Source organism: Oncorhynchus mykiss, chromosome 28 (genome assembly GCF_013265735.2).
Source record: "Oncorhynchus mykiss isolate Arlee chromosome 28, USDA_OmykA_1.1, whole genome shotgun sequence".
Lineage (NCBI taxonomy): Eukaryota > Metazoa > Chordata > Actinopteri > Salmoniformes > Salmonidae > Oncorhynchus > Oncorhynchus mykiss.
In genome coordinates this window covers 11419200-11430739 of record NC_048592.1, presented here as the reverse complement: position 1 = coordinate 11430739, position 11540 = coordinate 11419200, and positions in this window count along the sequence as shown.

Genomic DNA, 11540 nt, shown 5'->3' with positions numbered 1-11540 from the left:
AATGTAGTGTCAATGCAATATCATGTTGTTCAAAGATGCTAGAGAGGAATCTGTAACGAGAGAGAAATAATGATATGGAAAATATTACCCTACAAGATTCAATCGAGCTACGATTTCTTCAGTTGCATCCCATTAATGAGAGAAAAGAAATGCAAAACTGGCATTCCTTGCCAGTGGTGATTTTAGCATGTACATCTTGGGGCAATTATTTTTTTTAAATATAAAAAATGATGCATGCCAGCAAAGCCACTACACAACACTAAACAATACATTAATTGCACTTTAATGGTGGCAAACGGTGCCTACAAACTGTTAAGGCCTACACAAAGCTGTCTCAACAGCAGTCCCAACACCTTACCACTGCTACGCCTTATCTGACAGCAAAACAGTTAATTCAGCCTAATTTACTTCCTTTTTAAAAAACATAGCTGATATGGCTGACTTAAACAAATGTGGTTTCTATTGACAATTGAGCATTGGTGGAAAAAGTACCCAATTGTCATACTTGAGTAAAAGTAAAGATACATTAATAGAAAATGACTCAAGTAAAAGTGAATGTCACCCCGTAAAATACTATTTGAGTAAAAGTCCAAAAGTATTTGGTTTTAAATATACTTAAGTGTTAAAGGTAAATGTAATTGCAAACATATACTTAAGTATCAAAAGTAAAAGTATAAATAATTTCAAGTTACTTCTATTAGGCAATCCAAACGGCACAATTTTTACTTTTTAAAAAAATGTACGTATAGTTAAGGGCACACTCCAACACTCAGACATAATTTACAAATTAAGCATTTGTGTTTAGTGAGTCTGCCAGATCAGAGGCAGTGGGGTGGCCAGGGATGTTCTCTTGATGTGTGTGAATTTGAACATTTTCCTGTCCTGTTAAGCATTCAAAATGTAACGAGTACTTTTGGGTGTCAGGGAAAATGTATGGAGTAATAAGTACTTTATTTTATTTAGGAATGTAGTGGAGTAAAAGTAGAAGTTGTCAAAAAATATAAATAGTAAAGTACAGATACCCCAAAAAACTACTTAAGTAGTACTTTAAAGTTGTTTTTTCTTGAATACTTTACACAACTGCAATTGAGATGTACAAACTATGGCATAAGGGAACAACGAGCGGATAAGAGGCAATCCGTAATTTCGATTAAGACATTAATGAGCGAGCTAGGACGGACGTGTCAATATAACCATTTGTGCTTCACTTTTGAAATGTACAGTGACAGAAATCAGAACATGGGCCGTTCTTACAGTATTCTCCCTGTACACCAAGTCAGAACCATAGGATAAATAACGGGGGCATATTAGCAGACAATGAAAGCTCTTACATTATTCGTTGATTACATTTCTCTAAAACAAGCTATAGGCTACACGTGCACATGCACCACCAAGTCAGAACAGTAGGCGAAATTAAGAGGGGAAAAGAGACCAAATTATTAACGTGAGGCTCATGGGCTACTAACAGCTTACTACACAACATACACTTAGTATTATTTTCTTAGCTACAGTATACATATCTCCCTGGCATATTACGCAATTTATGCCGCAGCATACAAAACATTTTTGGACTCACTTTGTTGTGCTGTGCTCACTTCCTTCCAAAACACTCATTGTTGAATTTGCGATTTCCAAATTGTTGTGTAATGTTTATGTCCAATGGCCGATGAGCACTGATACGTTTTCTCTATCATTTCTGTTAATTATTTATCTTCATATGACAAGGATTGAACATAATTTTCCATTTTGACATCATTTTATCTATGGCCAATGACCTTGAGGCTTCATGGATGGGCACTTCAAATCAATTCATCATCAAATTTTATTGGTCACATAGACATGGTTAACAGATGTTAATGAGAGTGTAGCGAAATCCTTGTGCTTCTAGTTTCGACAGTGCAGTAATATCTAACAAGTAATCTCACAATTTCACAACAACTACCTAATACACACAAATATAAAGGGATGGAATAAGAATATGTACATTTCAATATATGGATGAGTGATGGCCGAGTGGCATAGGCAAAACGTAATAGATGGTATAAAATACAGTATATACATATGAGATATGTAAGATATGTAAACATTATTAGAGACATTTTTTAAAGTGACTAGTGATCCATTTATTAAAGTGGCTAATGATTTGATTATGTATGTAGGCAGCAGCCTCTCTGTGTTAGTGATGGCTGTTTAACAGTCTGATGGCCTTGAGATAAGGAATTTAAAACATTCCACCTTCTCCACTACTGTCCCGTCGATGTGGATAGGTTGGTGCTCCCTCTGCTGTATCCTGAAGTCCACGATCATCTCCTTTGTTTTGTTGAAGTTGAGTGAGAGGTTGTTTTCCTGACACCACACTCCGAGTGCCCTCACCTCCTCCGTGTAGACTGTCTCGTAGCTGTTGGTAATCAAGCCCACTACTGTTGTGTCATCTGCAAACTTGATGATTAAGTTGGAGGCATGCATGGCCGTGCAGTCATGGGTGAACAGAGAGTACAGGAGGGGGCTGAGCACGCACCCTTGTGGGTCCCCAGTGTTGAGGATCAACGAAGTGGAGATGTTGTTTCCTACCTTCACCACCTGAGGGCGGTCCGTCAGAAAGTCCAGGACCCAGGGCCTCAAGCTTAATGATGAGCTTTGAGGGTACTATGGTGTTGAATGATGAGCTGTAGTCAATGAACAGCATTCTGACATAGGTATTCCTCTTGTCCAGATGGGATAGGGCAGTGTGCAGTGTGATGGCAATTATAGCGTCTGTGGACCTGTTGGTGCGGTATGCAAACCGAAGTGGGTCTAGGGTGGCAGGTAAGTTGGAGCTGATTTGATCCTTTACTAGTCTCTCAAAGCACTTCATGATGACAAAAGTCATTTAGTTCAGTTATCATTTAGTTGCTTTCTTGGGTACTGGAACAATGGTGGCCATCTTGAAGCATGTGGCGACAGCAGACTGAGGTAGGGAGTGATTGAATATGTCCGTAAACACACTAGCCAGCTGGTCTGTGCATGCTCTGAGGATGCAGCTAGGGATGCCGTCTTGGCCAGCCGCCTTGAGAGGGTTAACACTTTTAAATATCTTACGTTGGCCACTGAGAAGGAGAGGGGGGGTCCGCAGTCCTTGGTAGCGTATTATCCTCAAAACGGGCAAAGAAGGTGTTTAGTTTGTCTGGAAGCAAGGCGTCGGTGTCCGTGACGTGGCTGGTTTTCTTTTTGTAGTCTGTAATTGCCTGTAATTGCCTGCCACACACGTGTCTGGGCCGTTGAATTGCGACTCCACTTAGTCCCTATACCGACATTTCGCATGTTTGATTGCCTTGCGGAAATGGGAGGGTGGGGTAGGGCCTTGTATGCATCGCAGAAGTTAGAGAAGCAGTGGCCCAGTGTATTTCCTGCGTGCGTGCTACAGTCAATGTGCTGATAGAATTTAGGTAGCCTTGTTCTCAAATTAGCTTTTTTTAAATCCCCAGCTACAATAAAAGCACCTCAGGATATTTGGTTTCCAGTTTAGATAGAGTCCAGTGAAGTTCCTTGAGGGCCATCATGGTATCTGCTAGGAGGGTTATATACACGGCTGTGACTATAATCTAAGAGAATTATCTTGGGAGCTAATGTGGTCGGCATTTGATGGAATTCTAGGTCAGGTGAACAAAAATTATTGAGTTCATGTATGTTGTTATGATTACACCATGAATCATGAAGCATCCACCTCCACCCTTCTTCTTCCCAGAGAGATGTTTATTTCCGTTGGTGCGATGCATGAAGAAACCTGGTGGCTGTACCGACTCCGACAACATATCCCGAGAGAGCCATGTTTCCGTGAAACAGAGAATGTTACAATCTCCAATGTCTCTCTGGAAGGCAACCCTTGCCCTAATTTCGTCCACCTTGTTGTCTAGACACTGGGCATTGGGGAGTAATATACTCGGAAGCGGTGGGTGGTGTGCACGCCTCCGAAGTCTGACCAAGAGGCCGCTCTGTCTACCCCTTCTGAGGGTACATTGTTTTGGGTCAGCCTCTGGGATTAGATCCAATGTCCTGGGTTGTTGTCCGAACAAAGGAAAGTCGTATTCCTGGTCGTAATGTTGGTAAGTTGACGTCGCTCCTATATCCAATAGTTATTCCTGGATGTACACTCAGCAAAAAAAGAAACGTTCTCTTACTGTCAAATGTATTTATTTTCAACAAACTTAACATGTGTAAATATTTGTAAGAACATAACAAGATTCAACAACTGAGCCATAAACTGAACAAGTTCCAAAGACATGTGACTAACAGAAATGGTATAATGTGTCCCTGAACAAAGGGGGGGTCAAAATCAAAATTAACAGTCAGTATCTGGTGTGGCCACCAGCTGCATTAAGTACTGCAGTGCATCTCCTCCTCATGGACTGCACCAGATTTGCCAGTTATTGCTGTGAGATGTTACCCCACTCTTCCACCAAGACACCTGCATGTTCCTGGACATGTCTGAGGGGAATAGCCCTAGCCCTCACCCACCAATCCAAGAGGTCCCAAACGTGCTCAATGGGATTGAGATCCGGGCTTGCAAGAAATCACGCACAGACAAGCAGTATGGCTGGTGGCATTGTCATGCTGGAGGGTCATGTCAGGATGAGCCTGCAGGAAGGGTACCACATGAGGTAGGAGGATGTCTTCCCTGTAATGCACAGTGCTGAGATTACCTGCAATGACAACAAGCTTAGTCCGATGATGCTGTGACACACCGACCCAGACCATGACGGACCCTTCACCTCCAAATCGACCCAGAGTACAGACCTCGGTGTAATGCTCATTCCTTCGACGATAAACGGGAATCCGACCCTCACCCTTGGTGACCCAAAACCGCGACTCGTCAGTGAAGAACACTTTTTGCCAGTCCTGTCTGGTCCAGTGACGGTGGGTTTGTTCCCATAGGCGATGTTGCCGGTGATGTCTGGTGAGGACCTGCCTTACAACAGGCCTACAAGCCCTCAGTCCAGCCTCTCTCAGCACTGATGGAGGGATTGTGCATTCCTGGTGTAACTCGGGCAGTTGTTGTTGCCTTCCTGTACCTGTCCCGCAGGTGTGATGTTCAGATGCATCGATCCTGTGCAGGTGTTGTTACACATGGTCTGCCACTGCGAGGACGATCAGCTGTCCATCCTATCTCCCTGTAGCGCTGTCTTAGGCGTCTCACAGTACGGACATTGCAATTTATTGCCCTGGCCACATTTCCAGTCCTCATGCCTCCTTGCAGCATGCCTAAGGCACGTTCATGGAGATGATCAGGGACCCTGGGCATCTTTCTTTTGGTGTTTTTCAGAGTCAGTACAAAGGCCTCTTTAGTGTCCTAAGTTTTCATAACTGTGACCTTAATGACCTTACAGCCTACTGTCTGTAAGCTGTTAGTGTCTTAACGACCGTTCCACAGGTGCATGTTCATTAATTGTTTATGGTTCATTGAACAAGCATGGGAAACAGTGTTTAAACCCTTCACAATGAAGATCTGTGAAGTTATTTGGATTTTTACGAATTATCTTTGAAAGACAGGGTCCTGAAAAAGGGCCGTTTCGTTTTTTGCTGAGTTTGTTATAACACTTAAGATTTTCTGGGCTAACAATGTAAGAAATAATACATTAAAAAAACTAAATACTGCATAGTTTCCTAAGCACTCAAAGCGAGGCGACCATCTGTCTGCGCCACCTTGCTAATGTAATTCTGTGTCAGCACCCATAGGGCTAGTAACTTTGAGCTCTCCCCTTAGACTCTGTGACGTAGTTTCCCCATGAGTGACAAAACACTGAGCCAATCACGGCACAACGCTCCGTATTTTCTGCTAGCTTGCCACACCACCACAGAAAGCACTGAGCTGGGATGAAATACCTGCATTTTGGAGCGCCTTACTCAAGAAATCAAAAAAGAGACCATGTTTGTATGCAGCTTTAATAACTCAATGATATACACTACTGTTCAAAAGTTGAGTCACTTAGAAATGTCCTTGTTTTTAAAAGAGCACATTTTTTCCCATTAAAATAACATCAGATTGATCAGAAATACAGTGTAGATACTGTTAATATTGTAAATGACTATTGTAGCTGGAAACGGCTGTGTAAGGGATTTCCTCCTCTTCGGAAGAGGAGAGGCGAGAAGGATCGGAGGACCAATATGCGGCGTGGTAAGTGTCCATGGTTCTTTTAATAAGAAATAGTACACATGAACAACTGAATACAAAAAACGTGGAATGAACGAAACCCAAAACAGTGCCGTGTGGTGAAAAACACGGAAACAAACACCCACAAACACACAGTGAAACCCAGGCTACCTAAGTATGATTCTCAATCAGAGACAACTAATGACACCTGCCTCTGATTGAGAACCATACTAGGCCGAAACATAGAAATCCCCAAATCATAGAAAAACAAACAGACTGCCCACCTCAACTCACGCCCTGACCATACTAAATAATGACAAAACAAAGGAAATAAAGATCAGAACGTGACAGGCTGATTTTCTATGGAATATCTACATAGGCGTACGGAGGCCCACAGGAGAACACCGAGAATGCGGTCCATGGCTATAGTCTGTGGAGACCACACGTGCTCACCTGCAGGGCCAGCTACACAGCAAAGAGGCCGACAACAACCGTCTCACCGTGCAGCTCCGGGTAACACACAAGTTCAGGCATCAGTCTATTAGTCAGTCAATCAATCACTATATTGTCTGAGTTGGGAAAGGTGTATTTCTAAGCCTTAACGATTCTGACTGTAGAATAAGACACCGGTACAGTAAAGGAGCTAGTTTGCAGTCAGTATTATGCTTCCAGCCTGTGTGTGTGATGTCTGGGACTGTTGGGAAGAAAGACAGCAAAAAGTAGACATTTCTGTTTCACAAAGAATAGTCTTCTACAACCCATTCAAGACGGACGTCGTCCATGAGTGAAATCCTATCTTGTTTTCACCAGGCTAGAGATAATTATTTAGATATGTTGAAAGGTTAAACAGTCAGTGTTTGTTCCCTGTCTTTCTTTCTCCCAGGGTTTGGAGAGACAGCTGACTGAGCAGAAGCTGGAGATAGATGGCCTGAGGGGGGAGATCTCCAGTGTGTCTGCGAAGGCAGAACAGGAGAAAGAGGGCCTGAAGAAGGCCACCTGTGCCCAGAAACAGAGGGCCGAGAGGTTCGAAGCTGCCGTGGATAAATGTTACACTCAGCTGAGGGAGAAGGTATGTACAGTGCCTTGCGAAAGTATTCGGCCCCCTTGAACTTTGCGACCTTTTGCCACAATTCAGGCTTCAAACATAAAGATAGAAAACTGTATTTTTTTGTGAAGAATCAACAACAAGTGGGACACAATCATGAAGTGGAACGACATTTATTGGATATTTCAAACTTTTTTAACAATTCAAAAACTGAAAAATTGGGCGTGCAAAATTATTCAGCCCCCTTAAGTTAATACTTTGTAGCGCCACCTTTTGCTGCGATTACAGCTGTAAGTCGCTTGGGGTATGTCTCTATCAGTTTTGCACATCGAGAGACTGAAATTTATTCCCATTCCTCCTTGCAAAACAGCTCAAGCTCAGTGAGGTTGGATGGAGAGCATTTGTGAACAGCAGTTTTCAGTTCTTTCCACAGATTCTCGATTGGATTCAGGTCTGGACTTTGACTTGGCCATTCTAACACCTGGATATGTTTATTTTTGAACCATTCCATTGTAGATTTTGCTTTATGTTTTGGATCATTGTCTTGTTGGAAGACAAATCTCTGTCCCAGTCTCAGGTCTTTTGCAGACTCCATCAGGTTTTCTTCCAGAATGGTCCTGTATTTGGCTCCATCCATCTTCCCATCAATTTTAACCATCTTCCCTGTCCCTGCTGAAGAAAAGAAGGCCCAAACCATGATGCTGCCACCACCATGTTTGACAGTGGGGATGGTGTGTTCAGCTGTGTTGCTTTTACGCCAAACATAACGTTTTGCATTGTTGCCAAAAAGTTCAATTTTGGTTTCATCTGACCAGAGCACCTTCTTCCACATGTTTGGTGTGTCTCCCAGGTGGCTTGTGGCAAACTTTAAATGACACTTTGTATGGATATCTTTAAGAAATGGCTTTCTTCTTGCCACTCTTCCATAAAGGCCAGATTTGTGCAATATACGACTGATTGTTGTCCTATGGACAGAGTCTCCCACCTCAGCTGTAGATCTCTGCAGTTCATCCAGAGTGATCATGGGCCTCTTGGCTGCATCTCTGATCAGTCTTCTTGTATGAGCTGAAAGTTTAGAGGGACGGCCAGGTCTTGGTAGATTTGCAGTGGTCTGATACTCATTCCATTTCAATATTATCGCTTGCACAGTGCTCCTTGGGATGTTTAAAGCTTGGGAAATATTTTTGTATCCAAATCCGGCTTTAAACTTCTTCACAACAGTATCTCGGACCTGCCTGGTGTGTTCCTTGTTCTTCATGATGCTCTCTGCGCTTTTAACGGGCCTCTGAGACTATCACAGTGCAGGTGCATTTATACGGAGACTTGATTACACACAGGTGGATTGTATTTATCATCATTAGTCATTTAGGTCAACATTGGATCATTCAGAGATCCTCACTGAACTTCTGGAGAGAGTTTGCTGCACTGAAAGTAAAGGGGCTGAATAATTTTGCACGCCCAATTTTTCAGTTTTTGATTTGTTAAAAAAGTTTGAAATATCCAATAAATGTCGTTCCACTTCATGATTGTGTCCCACTTGTTGTTGATTCTTCACAAAAAAATACAGTTTTATATCTTTATGTTTGAAGCCTGAAATGTGGCAAAAGGTCGCAAAGTTCAAGGGGGCCGAATACTTTCGCAAGGCACTGTATGTGGGGAGTCAGTTTGGTGGTCATCATTTTCTCTTCCCCAGGGTTTTGTTCAGGCTGGAGAACATGTTTATACACATTTACACCCCCCCCATTTATCTCCTGTTAGGGCCTATTGTCATGTACTGTCATGTTGTGTCTTGTTTCTGTCCTTTCCCTTCACCCTGTCTCCCTCTGCTGGTCGTTGTTAGGTTACCTTTTCTCCCCCTCTTTCCCCCAGCTGTGCCTTGTCTCCTCCTAACTACCTCGTCACCCCTTTTCCCACCTGTTCCCTTTTTCCCTCTGATTAGTCCTCTATATCTCTCTCTGTTTCTGCTCCTGTCTTTGTCGGATTCTTGTTTGTGTTGTTCATGCCTGAACCAGACTATCGTCATGTTTGCTGCAACCTTGTCCTGTCCTGTCGGAACCTGCCGGTCCATCTGAGCCTACGTTTTGTTTTGTTATTAAAGAAGCTCTGTTTACGTTAATTCGCTTTTGGGTCCTCATTCACGCACCGTAACAGAAGAATCCGACCAAGAATGGACCCAGCGACTTCGGATCCTCTCCACTCAGCCGTCGAGATCCAGGGAGCGATGCTAGGCAGACACAAGCAGGAATTGTCTGCTGCTCGACATGCCGTTGAGACCCTGGCCACCCAAGTCTCCAACCTCACAGAACAGGTTCACCATCTCCGCCTCGATCCACCGGCCACTTCCAGGGCTTTCGAATCTCCGGAGCCCAGAATCAATAACCCGCCGTGTTACTCTGGGGAGCCCACTGAATGCCGCTCGTTCCTCACCCAGTGTGATATTGTGTTTTCTCTCCAGCCCAACACTTACTCCAGGAGCACTGCTTGTGTCGCCTACGTCATATCTCTCCTTACTGGACGGGCTCGTGAGTGGGGCACGGCAATCTGGGAGGCAGGGGCTGAGTGTACTAACCAGTATCAGGACTTTAAGGAGGAGATGATACAGGTTTTTGATCGATCTGTTTTTGGGGAGGAGGCTTCCAGGGCCCTGTCTTCCCTATGTCAGGGTAATCGATCCATAACAGACTACTCTATTGAGTTTCGCACTCTTGCTGCCTCCAGTGGCTGGAACGAGCCGGCTTTGCTCGCTCGTTTTCTGGAGGGTCTCCGCGCAGAGGTAAAGGATGAGATTCTCTCCCGGGAGGTTCCTTCCAGCGTGGATTCCTTGATTGAACTCGCTATTCGCATTGAGCGACGGGTTGATCTTCGTCACCGAGCTCGTGGAAAGGAGCTCGCGTTCTCCGTTGCCCCCCTCTCCGCATCACTACCATCTTCCTCTGCCGGCTCGGGTGCTGAGCCTATGCAGCTGGGAGGTATCCGCATCTCGACTAAGGAGAGGGAACGGAGAATCACCAACCGCCTCTGTCTCTATTGCGGTTCTGCTGGTCATTTTGTCACTTCATGTCCAGTAAAAGCCAGAGCTCATCAGTAAGCGGAGGGCTACTGGTGAGCGCTACTACTCCTGTCTCTCCTTCAAGATCCTGCACTACCTTGTCGGTCCATCTACGCTGGACCGGTTCGTCAGCTTCCTGCAGTGCCTTAATAGACTCTGGGGCGGAGGGCTGTTTTATGGACGAGACCTGGGCTCGGGAACATGACATTCCTCTCAGACAGTTAAGGGAGTCCACGGCCTTGTTCGCCCTGGATGGTAGTCCTCTCCCCAGGATACAGCGTGAGACGCTACCTTTAACCCTCACTGTTTCTGGTAATCATAGCGAAACCATTTCTTTTTTAATTTTTCGTTCACCTTTTACACCTGTTGTTTTGGGCCATCCCTGGCTAGTTTGTCATAATCCTTCCATTAATTGGTCTAGTAATTCTATCCTCTCCTGGAACGTCTCGTGTCATGTGAAATGTTTAATGTCTGCTATCCCTCCTGTTTCCTCTGTCTCTTCTTCACAGGAGGAGCCTGGTGATTTGACAGGGGTGCCGGAGGAATATCACGATCTGCGCACGGTGTTCAGTCGGTCCAGGGCCACCTCTCTTCCTCCACACCGGTCGTATGATTGTAGTATTGATCTCCTTCCGGGAACCACTCCCCCCCGGGGTAGACTATACTCTCTGTCGGCTCCCGAACGTAAGGCTCTCGAAGATTATTTGTCTGTAGCTCTTGCCGCCGGTACCATAGTCCCCTCCTCCTCTCCCGCCGGAGCGGGGTTTTTTTTTTGTTAAGAAGAAGGACGGGTCCCTGCGCCCCTGCATAGATTATCGAGGGCTGAATGACATAACAGTGAAGAATCGTTATCCGCTTCCTCTTATGTCTTCAGCCTTCGAGATCCTGCAGGGAGCCAGGTTTTTCACTAAGTTGGACCTTCGTAACGCTTACCATCTCGTGCGCATCAGGGAGGGGGACGAGTGGAAGACGGCGTTTAACACTCCGTTAGGGCACTTTGAATACCGGGTTCTTCCTTTCGGCCTCGCTAACGCTCCAGCTGTCTTTCAGGCATTAGTCAATGATGTCCTGAGAGACATGCTGAACATCTTTGTTTTCGTTTACCTTGACGATATCCTGATTTTTTTCACCGTCACTCCAGATTCATGTTCAGCACGTTCGACGTGTCCTCCAGCGCCTTTTAGAGAATTGTCTTTTTGTGAAGGCTGAGAAGTGCACTTTTCATGCCTCCTCCGTCACATTTCTCGGTTCTGTTATTTCCGCTGAAGGCATTAAGATGGATCCCGCTAAGGTCCAAGCTGTCATTGATTGGCCCGTCC